The sequence below is a fragment of the Chrysemys picta genome, chromosome 2 (assembly GCF_011386835.1).
Source record: "Chrysemys picta bellii isolate R12L10 chromosome 2, ASM1138683v2, whole genome shotgun sequence".
Taxonomy (NCBI): domain Eukaryota; kingdom Metazoa; phylum Chordata; order Testudines; family Emydidae; genus Chrysemys; species Chrysemys picta.
In genome coordinates this window covers 256,073,616-256,088,138 of record NC_088792.1, presented here as the reverse complement: position 1 = coordinate 256,088,138, position 14,523 = coordinate 256,073,616, and the positions used below count along the sequence as shown (strand labels likewise).

Sequence of the window (14,523 nt, the reverse complement as noted above, 5' to 3'; positions counted from 1 at the left end):
GGGTCCCAGGGGCAGTCAAGGAGGGGGGGTTGGATGGGGCAGGGGTTCCGGGGGCAGTCAGGGGACAGGGAGAAGGGGTGGTTGGATGGGGTAGGGGTTTCAGGGGGGGCTGTCAGGAATGAGAAGAGGGGTTGGATGGGGCATCGGGGGTCCAGGGGTGGTCAGGGGACAGGAAATGGGGGTGTGTGTGGATGAGGCAGGGGTCCCAGAGGGGCCATCAGGGAACAGGGGGCATTGGTTGGCGCAGGAGTCCTGGGGGGGGAGGGGGGGCATATAGGAGGTGGGGGCTGGGCCGGGCCATGACGCCCTCTCCTAATCGGCCCTCCATACAATTTACGAAACCTGATGCGGCCCTCAGGCCAAAAAATTTGCGCGCCCCTGCTGTAAGGGGCTGCCAGCCCCTGAGGAGTAAGACATCAATATGGTTCTTAATTTTTGTAAATGTCAGTTTCCAAATATATATATTCCCAGCTGGAAACAATAAATAAATAGTTTAATTTACCTATTACCTTCTTTCTCCTAAATGTGCGTGGTGGAGATTTTTCATTGCAGATTTTTTTTTTTTTAGTTTCCTTGCCATTGACATGCTTTCTGCACGTTAATCTCAGATTGTTTTGCAATATAATGTAATGATTAAAAGGGAAAGGGTGGAGGTGAGTTGAAGAATACGTTCTGGAGAGAAGAAAACCGCCAATTGATCCATATGTACCCTGTTTTTAAATGTGTCCATGCCTTATACTGCAGATGCTTGAAGTATGCACTTAAATCAGTGAGGATAAGGACATACTGCACATGTACAATATCTGCCTTTCAAACAACTACGATTGTATTTTCAAAACTTCCCCCCCAAAATTTATCATTCCTCATTGAGGATTACATACACCAGTGAGTCAAAACAAAGTAATTTTATTAGAACATTTTAAAAAGACAAAGCAACTTCCTTAAAGTCAGTAAACTTGTTTAAAAACATTTGTAACTGGTGAACAAAGGCTTTTGCCCTTTGATCTTTTCAAATTCAACTTTAAACTTAACATTGGAAAAAAACCAAGCATGAAACTTTTTTCAGAAAGTTGATTGAAGAGGGGTTTAGAATGAAATGGCTGTCTTGACTTATATGTAGACTTCTGATGCTGCTATTCTAAAACTACATTACTAAGCCATGCTTTAATATCATAAAATACCATGATCCCTGGTGTTTTTGTTATAGCAGGTTGTGTATGTCAGACTAGCACTTGCTCCTTAATACAGATGAGCATATCTTTTTCAGCATAGCATTAAAAGACAGAATCATATTGTCTGTGTTCTTGTATGAGCATTTTTTTGCGTGTCAGCAGCCGTTAGTGTAACCAGTGTTTGGACCTTCAAAAATATTCAGGTCGGGGAGAGAAGTGCCAGTTTGGAATTCTTCAAGGGGCATTTCTTCAGTAAATAACACCTTCGGTAAATAAGTACTTAATGAAAGACTAGGGGGTATTTTTTTTCAGAATTTCAACTTGTTCATATGCTGCATTTGAAAATGTATTTTGTACAGTATAGTTAATATTGCTATCTTATTCCCTGAGTAGTGACTCAGTTCCCCCCTCACCCCATTTGTGTGAGTCGTTCACATGGCAACATGTGAGAAATATATTTTTAAAATGATAAATGTCATTATAGAAGCACACAAATAGGAAAGGGGTAGATGTAGTCCCTATAAAATTCCCTACAAATTTTTATTTTTAAATTGTCTAGATTGCAAGCTGATAATGGTGACCCTTTACAGACCTATTACCTCAGTTTCCCTAGAAACCAACCCAGGGTTACACTTATATTGGTTTTATTAAATGCTGCTATTGGATTAAACAGAAAAGGGATGGAACTTATTCATGCACGCACACACTCATTGCATTTATACCCTCATGCACCCACACATTCTCACAGACGGAGAGTTACCGGAGACAGCAGAGGAAGCCGAGAAGCCGAAGCATAGTAGATCTGGTGTCTGTCTGCGGTCACGGATCTGAGCCGACGAGTAGGTCAAGAAGCAGGGGGCTTGTGTGCATGCCTTCTTCCTTTTATTGGAACGGGGCGGCTCCTGTCACGTACACTGAGTTTCACTTCTGTGTCCGTCACCAAGAAGCATTCCCAGGCCTCGTTCCTTTCATGCGTACCAGGTTCTTCTTTTCTTTACAGCACCCCATGATTGCCTTCTCAAGGCAGATTACATCAGACACACCTGGCTCCAGGCTCTTTTCTCCTCACAGTTCCTCTCCACCCAGTCCCCCACACACTCCCTTATTCACACACACTCTGATTGCGTGATGGAATATTGCAAAGCTTGGGGATTTATACAAGTGGTAACTGAAAAGGTTACAAATTTGCAAAAGTTACAAAATTTAAAAGGCTATGCTAACAATAACTAAAGTTACAACATTTGCAAAGGGTTCCAGAACTTAATGATCATGCTAGCAATGATTGAAAAATTACAAATTTTACAATCTCATTCTACAGGATTGAGTGGAGGCTTTACATAACAGGACCCATCTTTATTGTGAAATTGAATTTACTGAATCGTTTTTACAAAACCCAAATAAATAATCCCAATTTGTACAGTTTTAACACCTCTCTGTATTGGTGGGTTTTTTTTTAAGTCACTCTCAATGTGCCTTGTTTATAAAAGTTGTTTGAGAACATTGTCTGTTTTGCAGTGCAGATGGTGGCCAGTGTTTTAGCTGTCTCCTCCAACATTTCAGCTGAAGTTTTTTTTTTTTTCAGCCTGTTCTAGAGGCTGATAAATATTCTCCTAAAGACACTTTTCTGGCTCCTTTCCCCCTTTAACAATCCTATTAAATCTGAGTCAACAATTTCTGATAATTACTCCCCCCCCACCAAAGAAAAAGAAAATGGGGGGGAGGAGAGGCACTGAAATCCTCCCTATTTTTGACTTGAACTTTACCACAGTCTTGGTCCTTTGTTCTATTTTTGCTATAAAACACTTTAAATCCCTTCACATTTCTTACTCAGCTGCATCCATAGCCTTACCGTGTCTGGTATAATGCAAACATTTGATCTTCTTCTGATTCACACTTGTAGCTAATTCTTTTCTTTTTAACTAAACTACTTCTATTATTATAAAGATAAATCCATAATCTGCTATCCCTTACTCTAGTGATATCCGTTTTCCCTGAAATGTTGCTCATTGTTACATCAGATAAGTTTACGTCTCTAGTTCTTGCTAGGTAAGTTTAGCTTTGTTTTTCTTTACTATTTTGATATTGGTTCTTGCAAAACTAATGTATCATGATGTTTCCAGGAACTCTTTCTTTGCTTCTCTTCTCTGTTCACCCCAGGCACTCTACTAATGGTTTAAAGTGATGTTTCCTGACCTGGGGAGATGGTAGACTTCTACAGATTGGGGGTGTGGGGGAAGCATGGAGCAGAGGACGGTAGTTGTGGAAATGGGGAAAGCTGCTTGACCCTATAATATGTACTTAAAGCTAGCCATAGCAGTAGTCCATATGTGCAGGGATGCAGACTATGGCAGCAGTGCAAAATGTAGAGAACATTAGTAAAGAACAGAATCATCATACACCCAGATGAACACGATTTGTTGGGGGAAGAGTCAACATAACTTTTGTAAAGGGAAAGCATGCTTCACCAATCTATTAGAATTCAACTTAAATATTCCAGTGAGCTCTTCAGTTGGCTCATTTTAAAACTCCTGGATGCAAGTTATCTGGACCTGCTGATTTAGAAATGTCTAACTTTAGTAGCTGCTACTTTCCATTCCACTAGTATCTGTGGAGGATGGTATGAATGTTATATGATCTGACTACATCTTTTTTCCCCAAATACAAAACAGAAATATTTATTGAACACTTCTTCCTTTTCTGCATTATTATTGATAATTCTGCCCTTTCCTTTGAGTAATGAACCAATACCATTGGCAGGATTCTTTTTGTTTCTAATATACTTTTATAAACTCCTCCTCTGCTGGTCATGTATTTCTCCTTGTGTTTGCCTCCTTTATCAATTTTCTACAGTTCCTAGCTTCTGATTTCTTGTTTACTATCAGCTTGCCCTTTCTTCTATTTTTTAAAAAATAATATATAGCTGCCTTCACTTCCCCTTTAAACCAGGCCAGTTTTTTAATAAATACAGCCTTTTCCCTTCATTTTTGGTTTTTTTTTGGGGCATCCAGTAAAGTGTTCTTGAACTATTCCTAATTATCATTCATGTTTTCCTGATTAAATTCTTCCTCCCAGCTGATCTGGTTAATAATTGTTTTCAGTTTTGTGAAATTGGCCCTTTTAAAACACCAAGTATATATTTTATTACTGTCTGGACTTTATTCTTGACCACATTTATAATGTGCAAACAGTTATGGTCACTTGTACCTAAGCTACTATTAACTTTCAGTCTGTGATCAGTTCCTCTTTAGATGTCAAGACGAGGTCTACTATAGAATTCCTGTGTGTTGGATGCAACACATTTTGAGTTAAGAAATTATCTAAAATATTTAGAACATATAAGGATGTTTTAGTAATGGAAGCATGAGACTACCATCATAAGTCACTCAGATTGAAGTCCCCCATGATCACACAGCTTTTTTTCATACATGTTATAGATAGGTGCATAAAGAGCCAGTCATCTGTTTGCTAGTTTGATTTGAGCTGTGACAGGGTATTACCTGGTGTCTATCTTGTGTTTTATCTGTTAGGACATTGATCCATAAACATTCAAGATAATTTTCTTCTGAGTTATCAATGACTCAGAAACAGGTAATGCAATTTGTGAGAGAGAGAACTACTTCCCCTCTCCTCTTTCCCATTTGATCCTTCCTAAATAGGTTATAACCATCTATTAATGTTCAAATCATGTGAATCATCCCACCAGGTTTCAATAATACCAACAAGATCTCTAATTTGTGTTCATAAATGAGCAATTTGAATTCGTCTTGTTTGTTACCCATGTTCCTTGCATTTGTGCTAAGGCAGTTCATGAATTTCTTCTTTTCATGTCCTTTCTTGATCAATTTTTTGTTCAGTGCTTTTTTTTTTTTTTTTGGGCTGAGCTCTCATATCTTCCTTTTCTACCCTCCTCTTTTGTTAACACCATCTTCATTATTTTAGCCAGCCTCTTCCCAAGGAGATAATCTTCACCCCATTTGTAGGGAACCTATCCACACAATGCTACTCTCTCTCCCTGTAAAAAGGGGACCAATATGCTACAAAACCAAAACCCTTTACCATACACCACTTACCTAGCCCATGGTTTATTTCCAGCATCTTCAGCTTTCTGTCTTCCTTTGCTCGTGGGACAGGAAGGATCTCAGAGACTATCACTTGGATATTCTTCTTCAGCACACTTCCAAGTTTCCTGAAGTAATCTGTTATCTGTGAGCTATCCCACAATGCAGTATCTTTAGTGTTTATGTGAACCATCACCATTGGATCCTTCCCCAACAACTTCACAAGCCTGTCCAATCTTAGTGATATCTTATGTCTTGGCTCTGAGAAGGTAGCAGCACACTGTCCTGTTGTCCAACTCCCTTGCAAAATGTTCTTTCGATTCTTCTGAGTATTGAATCCTCAACAAGGATTGTCCGTCTGCATTGAACAATTGGAGAACTTTTCGTGGGAAACTTGATTTTTTTTTTTTTTTCCTTACAGAGTGGGCTGAGTTGCAAAGTTTATCTTTGAAAATTCATGGCGATCGGGGGAGGTCCTGGATGACTGGAAAAAGGCTAATGTAGTGCCCATCTTTAAAAAAAGGGAAGAAAGAGGATCTGGGGAACTACAGGCCAGTCAGCCTCACCTCAGTCCCTGGAAAAATCATGGAGCAGGTCCTCAAGGAATCAATTCTGAAGCACTTAGAGGAGAGGAAAGTGATCAGGAACAGTCAGCATGGATTCACCAAGGGCAAGTCATGCCTGACTAACCTAATTGCCTTCTATGAGGAGATAACTGGCTCTGTGGATGAGGGGAAAGCAGTGGATGTGTTATTCCTTGACTTTAGCAAAGCTTTTGATACGGTCTCCCACAGTATTCTTGCCACCAAGTTAAAGTAGTATGGGCTGGATGAATGGACTGTATGGTGGATAGAAAGCTGGCTAGATCGTCGGGCTCAACGGGTAGTGATCAACGGCTCCATGTCTAGTTGGCAGCTGGTTTCAAGCGGAGTGCCCCAGGGGTCGGTCCTGGGGCCGGTTTTGTTCAATATCTTCATTAATGATCTGGAGGATGGCGTGGACTGCACTCTCAGCAAGTTTGCAGATGACACTAAACTGGGAGGAGTGGTAGATACGCTGGAGGGTAGGGATAGGATACAGAGGGACCTAGACAGATTAGAGGATTGGGCCAAAAGAAACCTGATGAGGTTCAACAAGGACAAGTGCAGAGTCCTGCACTTAGGACGGAAGAATCCCATGCACCGTTACAGACTAGGGACCGAATTGCTAGGAAGCAGTTCTGCAGAAAAGGACCTAGGGGTTACAGTGGACGAGAAGCTGGATATGAGTCAACTGTGTGCCCTTGTTGCCAAGAAGGCTAACAGCATTTTGGGCTGTATAAGTAGGGGCATTGCCAGCAGATTGAGGGATGTCATCATTCCCCTCTATTCGACATTGGTGAGGCCTCATCTGGAGTACTGTGTCCAGTTTTGGGCCCCACACTACAAGAAGGATGTGGAAAAATTGGAAAGAGTCCAGCGGTGGGCAGCAAAAATGATTAGGGGGCTGGAGCACATGACTTATGAGGAGAGGCTGAGGGAACTGGGATTGTTTAGTCTGCAGAAGAGAAGAATGAGTGGGGATTTGATAGCTGCTTTCAATTACCTGAAAGGGGGTTCCAAAGAGAATGGATCTAGACTATTCTCAGTGGTACCTGATGACAGAACAAGGAGTAATGGTCTCAAGTTGCAGTGGGGGAGGTTTAGGTTGGATATTAGGAAAAACTTTTTTTCACTAGGACGGTGATGAAGCACTGGAATGGGTTACCTAGGGAGCTGGTGGAATCTCCTTCCTTAAAGGTTTTTACGGTCAGGCTTGACAAAGCCCTGGCTGGGATGATTTAGTTGGGAATTGGTCCTGCTTTGAGCAGGGGGTTGGACTAGATGACCTCCTGAGGTCCTTTCCAACCCTGATATTCTATGATTCTATGATCCCCTTGAACTGTCTGTATCTTGAGAGGTATCTTCCACAGTTTCCACATTGAGGGCCTGGTATCGATTGGAAACTTCTAGCTGTATGAATTCCTCCTGGTCCTCTTCTCTCTAGAGGCCACAGCCTGCCCATCCTCATCAGTCTCCAGCCATGTAGAATGCCCACATAACCTCTTGCCTATAATGGTTACGAACTGTCAGGCCTCATCTGACTTCCTGTCTCTCCAACTCCTTGGTGGCCAGCTCCTTTCTTCCTTGAACCTGGGGTGGGCTGAGGTGAATCTTCCTTTTGAACCTGACTGCCTAGGAACTCCTCAGTGTCTGTGATTCTTAGTAGTGTCTGTTTGCCCCTCTAATGCAAGAATCTTTTCATCCAGCACAGCTACCAACTTAAGCTTCATATACAAGAAGTCCCATCTGACTTCAGAGGAATGAAAACACGCCGTGGACGCTGCAGGTCACCACCACTGTTCAGTCTCAGGCCATCTTGAAATCTCACAAGCACTGTATCTTGAAGAAAAGACAGTCACAACCCCTTTCTCAATTCCTTCCTTCTTTCCTGTTAGCTGCCTCTGTTTGTGGCTCTCAAGTTGGCCCAGCAAGTGACTTTTTATACCAAGTGTCCCTGCTTAGCTCAATTTATCTTCATCCCTTCACCAAGGAGTGATTGACCCTTGTAGCTGTTTGACGTCTCTGAGTGGTTAGAGTGTCTCCATTCTTGACAAGAATACTTGCTTAACTCTCTCATTGTCACTTGCTATTCCATATGTGGGCCTCAACTATGATTGCCAGGTTCTTTCTCTTCTTAAGCCAGGAACCCAGCAACCAGAATATAGATATTCAGTCCTGTTCCTATAAACAAACAATATGGGAGGAGATTTTCAAAGTCAGTTGGGAGTTAGGCACCCAACTTTCTTCCTCTCTCTCCCTCTCCCTGGGAGTTGACTAGTATTGGCCCTTTGTGCCTTAGGAAACTTCCCTCATGATTTTCAGGATATCTCTATTCTTAAAAAAACAAAAAAAAACCCAACAACCCTTTATTCCCTTCTCTTAGTAGATCCCAGCACCACTGACTCAATTTAGCCCCTTCCCACAGCTGCTTTTTTCTCCAAAGGTCTAATCCTATATTGGTTGTGCCAGTACTTGTCTTTTGGCTTGGATTCTTTTGATTTTTATTAAGCTGTAGGGAGAAATTTCCCTCTTTCCCCCAACTTTGTTTAATCAGTTCAGGCTTTGCATTTGTGCATTTAAAGGTTACATTTTTTGCCTAAAGGGGGGACTTTGTTTACCTTATTCAAACCTTGGAACGCGATCGGTCCATGATTTTACTAAAAATAACCATGACAAAATCTTAACCTTAATTATAACCCAGTTAGCTTGACTATTTGGGCAAGATATTCTTGCTTTTTATTGCACATCTCCCTAATTCTTCCTGTGGAAATGCAGCTACTATTCTAATATTATGCACTGTGTCAGCCTGTCCCATAAATGTTTTAATTTGTTCCTTCAGGTAGCTATCATATAAAATTCAGGCTACACCTCTTCATCATTCTACCTGAACTGCTGAACCAGATATCATGTACTAAGGCCACTCACTACAGCAGACTTTCCACGTTAGAACTCTTCTAACCCATTTACCTAGCAGCCTTGCCATTCACAGAAACTTGTAATAAAATCTGCTAATCTGCAACACTCACTAATTCCTACCATTCTTTACAGTTTTCCTTTGCACTTTCCATTGTGACCACATTGCATCCCCCCTTCACAAAGTTTAGGTATGTCCTGGACTATTTTCTGACTGACTTCTCTTTTTATCCAGCTACTGTTGTTTGTGCTGGTTAGTGCCAGTGCTAAAGCATCATCTGTCTGTCACTCTCATGCTCCCCAAACCACCCTGTTAACATAAAGTGCTATATTATTAAAACTCATAAAATATCTGGTATAAAACAAAAATGGATAGAATTTCAAAAACTTTTGTGGCTAACCTGCAATTACCATCTGCTTCCAGCACATCAAATCCCAAAGGTCATTTGAGTTGAATATTCTGTGCCGAGAGTGACTCCTAGAGAAATATACTCTCATATGTACAAATGCAAATTGACAAGGAAAACAAGACATGTGAGAGCTCTGTCAAATCTATGCATTCCTACTTGCATCACATGAAAGACAAACAAGAACAAGTCTCAATAAAATACACCTTTCTTAGGGCTAAGAAGCCAAGCAATGAATGGTCTGGCATGTCACAAGAACACATACTTGAGTGTATATATGATAAGTTAAAGACCTAGGGGATGGTAAGTATAGTGAGGTTTGTAGTGATCAGGAAGAAGAGATTTATACATGTTTTAAGACAGAGCTGTTTGGTATCAACATCGTTAGGCTTCTGTCTTGTAGTCGGCTGAGTGATGTGAGCGATAGGTTATGATAGTGTGTTAAAGTTCTCTACCTGTGGCAAAAAGCAATCTTCCTTGTTTCAGGAGGAAAATTCCCTCAGTGGTATGCAGGAATAACTGCTAGAATTTCATGTTCATTTTTTAATTGTGCTGGTAAAATATAGAATTATTTTCAAATGAAGAATAGGTTGTGGTGACTTTTAAGTCGGGCTGCCGATTAATTACAATTAACTAACATGATTAATGGCAGTTTTAATCACACTGTTAACCAATGGAATACCAATTGCAATTGATTAAATATTTTGCATGGTTTTTTACTTTTTCATATACATTGTATTCTGTATTGTAATTAAATTCAAAGTGTATATTATTTATTACCAATATTTGCACTATAAAAATGATAAACAAAAGAAAAGTATTTTTTAGTTCACTTCATACAAGTATTGTAGTGCAATCTCTGTTGTGAAAGTGCAGTTTACAAATGGAGATGTTTTTTGTTACATAACTGTTTTGGTTTTGAGTGCAATGTAAAACTTCAGACCCTACAAGTCCACTCAGTTCTACTTCTTGTTCAGCCAATTGCCAAGACAAACAAGTTTGTTTCCATTTACAGGAGATAATGCGGCCCTCTTCTTATTTACAATGTCACTAGAAAGTGAGATCAGGTATTTGCATGTCATTTTTGTAGCTGGCATTGCAAGGTATTTATGTGCCAGATATGCTAAACCAGGGGTCGGCAACATTTGGCACGCGGCTCGCCAGGGTAAGCACCCTGGCGGGCTGGGCCAGTTTATTTACCTGATGACACGGCAGGTTCGGCCGATCGCGGCCCCCACTGGCCGCGGTTCGCTGTCCCGGGGCGGTGGGAAGCCGTAGCCAGCACATCCCTCGCCTGCACCGCTTCTCGCTGCCCCCATTGGCCCGGGACAGCAAACCGCGGCTAATCGGGGCCACAATGGGCTGAACCTGCCGCGTCAGCAGGTAAATAAATTGGCCCGGCCCGCCAGGGTGCTTACCCTGGTGAGCCACGTGCTAAACATTCGTATGCCCCTCCATGCTTTGTTATTGAGCAGAACCTGTCATCAGCATGGACGCATGTCCCCTGGAATGGTGGTTGAAGCATGAAGGGACATATTTATGTGCCAAATGCGCTAATGATTCATATCTTGTGATGCTGGCTACAACAGTGTCATTAGAACACCTGTTCTCACTTTCAGGTGACATAGTAAACAAGAAGCTAACAGTATTATCTCCTGCAAATGTAAACAAACTTGTTTGTCTGAGCGATTGGCTGAACAAGAAGTAGGACTGAGTGGACTTGTAGGCTCTAAAATTTTACATTGTTTTATTTTTGAATGCAGGTTTTTTTGTACATAATTCTACATTTGTAAATTCAACTTTCATGATAGAGATTGCACTACAGAACTTGTATTAGGTGAACTGAAATTACTATTTCTTTTTTTTTTTTACAATGCAAATACTTGTAATCAAAAATAAATATAAAGTGAGTACTGTAAACTTGGTATTCTGTGTTTGTAATTGAAATCAATATATTTGAAAATCGTGATTAATTTTTTTTAATCACTTGACAGCCCTACTTTTAAGTAGTGCCATGCCTACTCTGAGCTACTCAGAAATTTTCATTCTAATTGATTTTGTGTTTTTAACAGGCTGATAGTTAGACAAAGGCAGTTATAGTTGAAATGTAAGCATGGTTTCAAATGAATAAAGAAGCGGAGTTCACTTTAAGAATATATATGTATTGTAGAATCTAGCCCTTAAAGCGTAAAGCTGCTTTTAAAGTCTTTCTTTTTCAGTGGAAGCAATAAAAACCCTAGCCGGTAGCCATGTATGTTACAGGCTCTCCCATTCTGTTTCTCTTTCACAACAAAAATCACATGCAGGAGCTTGTGGTGCCTCTTTGCCTAGGGCCCTACCAAATTCACAGTCCATTTTTGGTCAATTTCATGGTCAGAGCATTTTAAAAATCATAAATTTCATGATTTCAGCTTTTTAAGTCTGAAATTTAATGGTGTTGTAATTGTAGGGCTCGTGATCCAAAAAGGAGTTGTGGATGGGGCTGCAAGGTTACTGTAGGGGGGGTTACGGTTCTGCTACCCTTACTTTTGCACCGCTGCTGGTGGCGGCACTGCCTTAAGGGTTGGGTAGTTGGAAAGTAGCGGCTGCTGGCTGGGAGCCGCCACTCTCCAACCGCCCAGCTCTGAAAGCAGCAACACAGAAGTAAGTGTGGCATGGTATGGTATTGTCACCCTTACTTCTGCACTGCTGCTATGGGGCGCGGCCTTCAGAGCTGGGAACCCGGCCAACGGCAGCTGCTCTTCAGTCGCCCAGCTCCGAAGACAGCACAGAAGTAAGGGTGGCAATACCGCGATCCCCTTAAAATAACCTTGCGACACCCCCACCCTTTGCAACTCGTTTTTGGGTCAGGACCCTCAATTTGAGAAATGCAGGTCTTTCCCATGAAATCTGTATTGTATAGGGAAAAGCACATGATCAGATTTCCATGGCCATGAATTTGGTAGGGCCCTACTCATGCACAGTAGTCATAATATGCTTCAATGTACATGCTTTTAAGGCATTGAAACAATATTTTGCCATGTTACAAGACCTTATGCTAATACCGGTCTGTGGGATTTGTTGGTTATATAGTTAATAAATGTTGCAACTTTCTTACCGATAATACTAAACTAACAGAATTTTCACGTAGATGTTTTTTTTAAAACTTGCATAACAAGTGAAAATTGTTTTTGGTGCCATCATTTGCACAGATGACTTACTCTTACAATGTAATTTCTTTAGTAAATGGCTGGGAGAGGTTGATTGTGGGTGGTTGGGGAGTTTGGTACGGGGGGAACATTATATCGAGACCGGGAAGAGGTTGTAAGACTGTTTCTTAATAGATCTACAGCTATTGCCTGTTTTTGGCACAACCTTTTCTTAATTAATGTCTTATGTATATCTTGTAATGCTGAACTTTCTAAACCCCTACATTCTTCATAAATTTGATGACAGATGTTTTGGTGGGTATTTTGAGGTTCTAATAGTGTTTCACTTGCCCTGATATTGTATATGTAAGCAAATTTAAACATTTCTTGAAATGAATCATATAACAAAGTTTTATGTCAGGTTGCAAACTTGCAAAACCAGATGGATTTTCTAATTGTGTGTATTTCGCTTGAAATATACTACTTTTAGTTAAGATCTGTATTTTGTCAACAATGAAGTACTTGTCAAGAATAATGTTTCATTTAAAATGCTTTAGATGCATTTTTCATCTCCTAATCTGTGGTTTTTTTGTTCATGTTAATAGGATATTCAAGGAAAATTAGTAAACTTTTTAAAATTTTTGTTGCTATTCATTGAGTCTGATTCTTGTCAGTAACATGAGTATCAAACACAAACAGTGTGTATTTCAGTGTTAGCAAATGGAATGTTAACTGCATTTCTAAAGTATAATGGGGTAAGAGCACCACCTATGGGGTTTACTGGAAACTAAACCAATTAACTTTTACTAAGTGAACAATTTATTGAATAATGAATAAAAAGATATTTCTTTATTTTGATATTTGCTTTTTTCGCCAATCTTATAATGTGTATCATAAGTATGGCACCACTGTATAACTCATCTGTTTAATTATAAACCTCTTGTGTGTGGGAATATATGGGGTGAAATTATAGTAATATTGCCAATCCCAAACTTCAAAAAACAAAAAATTGTCGGAAAAATTGAGAGATTTTAAGAGTAATAAATTCTCCATGTGCCTTCTGCTTTTTGAAACAGCTCTGCAACCAGGAGAATAATGAACTTTTGAAAATGAAAGCTGAGCTTCTGGACTGCTCAAATGGCTTTGTCTAGGGCTTAAAGAAAAAACAGTGTAGCAAGATTTGCAATAACATTGCAAAAGTTAGCAAAATTGGTATAGAGAAAAACACGAGTCAATTATGGGGTATAGTTATGTATAGTGGCTACCTAGATCATGAGAGCAAAGCTGAAATGTTTTATGTAGTCACTACTGTCCAGAGGTGGAATGAGTCCCAGAAGTAAATGCAATTAAACAGGAAGGTTTTGACAAGTGACCACCTGCAGAGGTCAGGAATGGATCCCCCCAAATGGCACTTGGAGGAGTCAGTGGGAGGCGGGTCTCCTTTCTCTGGAGCATCAGAGAATGAGAGATGACCACTGCTGGAGAAGGGACATTGGGCAGGGTGGGTCAGGACTCTGAGGTGGCACTGAGCATTCTCTCTCTCTGGTGCTTGTCTGGCTGGTTCTTGCTCACATGCTCAGGGTCTAACTGATCGCCATATGTGGATTTGGGAAGGAATTTCCTCCCAGGTCAGGTTGGCAGTGTTCTTGGGTTCTCTTTCCCCCCCCCCCCCCCCCCTTCCTCTGCAGTTTGTGGGTCAGATCGCTCACCAGGATTATCAAACTTAATCATTTCTCTGCCATCACAGCGGCCTCAAGCATTGGTGCACTTCAGTCCCTCCTATTCTCTGTCTATTGCACTTAATAGTCTTATCTCCTATGGGCTGTAATATTTTGGCCTAATTTCATTTGTTGGGTTTTGTGTGTGGGTGCAGTGTGTTACTGATCTGTGATATATAGGCTGTCAGACTGGATGATCTGATGAACCCTTCCAACCTTAAACGCTGACTCTAATATTGAGCACAATCAGTACTTTGCTTTCAAAGCACTTGCTATCATGAGGAAAATTCACCTCTGTGTAGACTACTTAAATCCAACTTACTCCTCAAAATATGGTTTAATTGGTGGACAGGCTTTGTGCTGGCTCTCCACACAAAGGTGAATTTCAGCTATTTTTTTTTTTTCATTATTGCACTCTTTCCTAATGCACCTGTCGACATAGTGTCTGAGTACCATAGTTTAATTCTACTGAAAGAATGCATCATGTCCCAAATTACTGTATGCCTCAATTTAGCCAGTATTGCTTTCTTAAAGGTGAGCATACCC

General features: G+C 40.6%; 1 protein-coding gene across 2 annotated transcripts in view; it reads left to right on the top strand.

Annotated features, from left to right (window-relative positions):
* Positions 1-14,523, top strand: part of LRP12 (LDL receptor related protein 12) — a 99,113-nt gene that overhangs the window by 41,117 nt on the left and 43,473 nt on the right. The gene's annotated exons all lie outside the window — the stretch shown is intronic.